Here is a 5,234-nt window from a genome sequence, read left to right as displayed (position 1 = left end):
TCGAATCATCCTGTGTGTTTGGTGCCTTAGTCAGAGTTGTGAGAGTGGGCGAAGGAATAAGGAGGACAAAATACAACAATATAGTATAGATGAACAAATTAACCTTGATTTGGGGAAAATAAAGAACGGATAGGCGATACGTAAGCAGCTAGTAAAGCACGGTAAACAAAAGTAATCACATCTTTTGTTGGAATCGCAAAGAACAACGTACTAAAAACGAGCCCTCAAAAGTAAGCGGCGCACATTCCAGGGTTTAGAAAAAAGCATGAAGTTATTAGTGCTTCACCTAACTCCATTAAATATCTGACCCTACCACCCAAGTCCACTAACAGACAACTAAGCTACACTTATCAAACCTCCGGGCCTGACGGCTTTTAATACACCGTTTTAATTACTGATTTCAAGTGGCCCTACTTGAACCCATCATATATCATCGCGTATTTATACTAGCACTACTTACGCCTCACTCAACTTCGATGATAACAAGCCATGGACCAATTCTTATCTTCAAACACACTTTTGTGGCATGCCACTTCTGATATTTATTTAACCACACGGCCGCTAGGGACACCGCATCCGCACAAATGGTATGACGCCTTTTTGCTTAGCGCTAGCCCCTTGGAGCACCTACGTCAAGACCGCCGCAAACCTCGCCTGAGCCTCGTCGAAATCAAACTTTCCAATCATGCTATGAGCAAATTTAATTGCTGGAATCAGAATAAATCGATGTGTATCACGATGGTGTTGGTCGTAAAAAAAACATTGTATCTTCCATATTTATGGATTTTTGGTAGTATAAATTCTATGTTGCCGTGCCCGGGTTAATAATTACGCTGACAAGAAGATTTTGATCATCATCTGCCGCCAAATTGTTTCGATATCAAATGGACATCATTACCGCTTCCTCACCGATTTAATTACTTCGAATGAAGAATGGTGCAATTTCTCGGAAGATATTAATCGCCGAATGCCTCATACGATGATGTAATAATGGCGGTCGTATTATAGAAATCTGCCGGAATTACACGTATAATGACCGACGTTTTAGTGCAATGAACGGTCCTACCAACGAAATGACAGTCTTCGTGGCATAGAGAGCCGGCCCCCTGGTGGCTTTGGGGGTAGATATTGGTGACGACGCTGCCGGTGGGTAACTGCGATACAGTTCAGTGGTTACGCGCCATTGTCTTCGTTTACGCAGTTGCTGTTACTGTGCTGTACGAGCTCGAACCAACTTCCCTTGACATAAGAAAGTTTAGCTCTTTCAAACACTTGCGCGCAGTTCCGCTCTTCGTAATAGGAGGCGCAAATCGTACACCTCTTGGTCTTCCAGTTACCCGAATGCCTGTAGAACTACGCAAACATTATTAGCCGCAAATAAGCGTTTCTCGCAAAAGTACCGACAGGAATCTAGAAGATTCTTGCAGCAGCTGTGGTTTAATAGTGAAGGTTACATTCACTGATATTTCACTGAACAAATAAAAGCCACACACGAAGACAACAGTGGCTTCTCCCTAAAAAGCACACAATTACATGTTGGTCATATATTTGACGCTGCGGTGAAGACTGTTTTTTATCAAGGCTATGACGCTTCTAACATGATAGTGCGTGCACTGTTTCGAGCACGCAGTAGCGCAGGCAAATGGACCAATAGATATCTCTCCTCAGGAATTTTCCCTCAAATTGGGTCTCTTGCGGTGTTACGATTCAGCGCCCCGCTACCCTTTTCGTGGGCTCTGCAAGTGTTGTGTAGTGCTCTTGTGCTTTGCGGCAGAGCCTGCCTTCTTCGAACGGGTTACTACATGTGCCTGCCGGACGGGGTCCGCTAGCGGAGATTCAAGCCGTTGCAGCTACAAAATGCATAAAACAAAGTGTTGATGCAGAGGCACGAATCTGCGCAACCGACGCTACTCGCCGATCTTGCCTCCTTTCCCCAACTCAGACTCAGCTCACGACCTCTGGAAAGAGTAATTGCGTGTGTCTGTACTATCCTCGTGCCCCGTGCAAAGCACTAGGAAAGCTGTTTTTCCGTTAGCGCTTCGGGGATAAATACGCGGTTCCCCCGAGTGTCATAAAGCATTCTATTGGCAGCATCACAACCCACTGTAGCTCTGTTCGAGCCATGGTGTAAAGCTCGCCCGGGCAGGTGATGTTCTTGTATTGTCGCTGATCTCTCTCGCTATGCAGTAAACCAGTTACGTTCACCTCCCGCTTCTTGTCGTTATCACCGGGGCAGCAGCGCTTGCTAGCCGCTCGACCGCCACACTACCACTACATTGATGGAGGCGACGAAGCCCGGTTAGGGAACGCCCTCGCCAGCGGAACAATGGCTATAAGATGCTTCTATTTACAAGACCTGGCGTTTTGACTATCGCCCACTCTTGAGATAATCTTTTAGGAGTCGGGTCCGTCCTCAGACAAGATTGTGACAGTCGTGTAAAAGGTATTGTCTAGAAGCAGCGCGAAACTCATGGGCAAAGAACATTCAAGAACGTGTTTAGTTTAAACACCGAAGCTACACATGCAGTTACCAAGCTTGCCGAAGTGAAGGGTTCCAGAATAATTTGGCCGCCGGGGGATGTTTCTTTAACGTGCGCCGAAATCCTGACGCATGGGTCTTCTTTCCTTCCTCCTCTATATGAAAAGCAACCACGGAAGCTGGGATCAAACCCTGGACTCTGGGCTCAGCAGCACGACGCGTCAGCCTCTTAGCCACCGGGGCGGGTCAAAGAAAATGGCGCCCAGCCAGATCACTCAGAGTGTGAGAACAGCTGGAGGATTTAGCTGAAATCTCTACAATCAGGCACAGGGTTCTCGCCTGGATGTGGCTCGCACGCCTAATAAAAGATGCAGGACACACCTGTACGGGGCTACCGCTGGAATCGGGGTGCTCTTTCTCTTCATGGCAACCGAGAGACGCTTGGCGACCGGGTTGATTCTCGGAAGGGAGCTCCTGGGACATCTTGGGCCGCTTCTCCAGATCCGCTACTCTTCTTCGCACCGATGGGAATGTTGATTATGATGACGATGTGTTCTGTACCGCTACTTCTTTTTCGTCTCCTGACAAGCGCGGAAGCGGATACATAAACTTTCCATTGGGGCTTAACACCTCCCACGTAAACATGATTTGCATGGTTAGTGCAGGGGCTGCGAAATATTTAACACTACCTGGGTATCATTACGCATATTGAAATTTTGACAGTAGAAAACACTACTATGATGATTATAGGACTGGTTATTACGATGGCCACATCATTATAGAGTTTTATCGCTCAAATAAAGCGAAATGCCTTGTTTATTTCCTTAGTTCACCTTTTTTATGGCATTTTGTAGCTGACAAAATATAATGGTACTAAATATACTTCTAAAAAGCCGTTGAACTTTCGAATAACCAAGGCAAGACTGTACCTCTGGGAGATTCATAAAAGCAGACCCGCGCTTCGATCGACGCTTTTATCTCGCGTTATAAACGTCGTAGAGGTGTGTGCCATCTTTACCTATTCGAAAGCACTTTTTTGGTTCAGTTGCTCATGATTCGAAACAAAGTGCGCAGTCGCGCGCTCACCTCGCTGGCGGGGTAGCCATCTTAAAATTCGGCGCGGAAACGCAAGCTGCCGCGGACCCCACTCCGTTAACGCCGCTTGCGCCGGAGCTGCCACGTATGCGTAATGGTGCTCCCGATTGCAATCGGAACGGAGCGGATCGCCAAAAAGGGTCAGCTAAAACCCTCTATTTTTCCAAATAGGAAAATTGGCCAAGTTGGTTAGTAATCATGACGGAAGGTAACAGAGCAGAAAACGGAGAGGGCACAGAAGAAATTCACAAGGAATTTCTTGGGTGTCTTCCGTCGTTTCTTGCGCGCTTACATTTCATCTTAACTCCCTAGTGTTGCTTCATACTCTGCCGGATTTTATTTTCAGGATTCCGTGGATAAGCTCAAGTTCTGAATTGCTCTTAGAAGAGCGGGCTTTCCACCAATACGCCCCATTAAAAATCTGCAGTTTCCTCCTAATATCATTCAACATTGCGCACCATAATACCAACGAGTATTGAAAAACTAACGTCAGCTATGCGTGGTATTAAACATTATGACAAGATGCATACTGCAGTACTTGTTGGTCGTAATTGCAGAAATGAGGAATTTCGAAAGCCTGTTCGGTGGTGACACCATATTTTCACGTGCTCTGTTGCAGGAAGAGCAATAAGAGATGGCAATAAGTAGCCAGCAGTGTCAAAGAAAACCAGCGAGTGTTGATAACTTTAATGTAGGGGCTTGTAGCCGTACAGTTTTATAGTAATATATACTAGAGGGAAATCTGGCGCCACTGTCTAGGGGAGCCGCGCTTCGGCGAGTGTTTCGCCATGTACCGGGGAGGTACGTTCCACTTGTCCTTGGCATGGCTGATGAACAAGCTGAAAAGTTGGCTCTGGCTGCAAAAAAGCAACAATATTACTAGGGAAAGTTCACCAAATTTGTTTTGTCATTATAAAAAAGAACCTCCAAAAAGATTAATTGATGAGTGATTATGTAGAAGCTTCAAGCACGATGAACAAGAAAAAAAGGTTTCCTTTCTTGTTGAACTTGGCTTCGAGACAAAAAAGAAGTCATATGGCTAACTAAGCCATGCAGGCGAGGAACAGTGCTAGGAGCAATTGCGCCGCCCACGGCGGCCCGCGACTGCAGCGACAGATTTCCATCTAGTATATATTAGTATCAAACTCTATGTTTGTCGCCAAGACAATAACGACGAAAACAAGCCTCGAGGTAAACCAGTCGCCGTGATTTTGCTCGCTGCTGGCGGCGAGTTGCTGCTCGGGCGGTTTTCGGTAAAAAGATGTTTCTTTCTGCCGGCCTTGGATTCAGGATTGTAGTGAAGCGCAATTTTACTGAAAGCGCGTATTTGCTGCAACCGTCGATGTATGCCTGGTGTGAAGTGGAGTTTGGGCCTTACGGGTGAACAGGTAAAACTCAAATAAAGCCGAAAAGGTTTGCCTCAGTAAAGAAAGGGCTCAGTACTGTATCTTCGTTATAACTCTGCTATTTGATATGGGCGTGACTGTAACGAGCTGCAAAATATGTCAACTAAAAAACTGGCTGGCGATTACGATACTCCATAATGCGATATTTATGCGCAGCTGATTAGCGGTTTTGACTGTGCAAAATATGTGGAGGCAAACTATTTCAGACAGACCAATTTGTATGGTTATTGAAAACTTTTATTTGCAGTGGCTCA

The sequence above is a fragment of the Haemaphysalis longicornis genome, unplaced genomic scaffold (genome assembly GCF_048455015.1).
Source record: "Haemaphysalis longicornis isolate Haplotype H1 unplaced genomic scaffold, Haemaphysalis longicornis Haplotype H1 scaffold_3, whole genome shotgun sequence".
NCBI classification, from domain to species: domain Eukaryota; kingdom Metazoa; phylum Arthropoda; class Arachnida; order Ixodida; family Ixodidae; genus Haemaphysalis; species Haemaphysalis longicornis.
Note: the sequence above shows the minus strand (reverse complement) of the source record.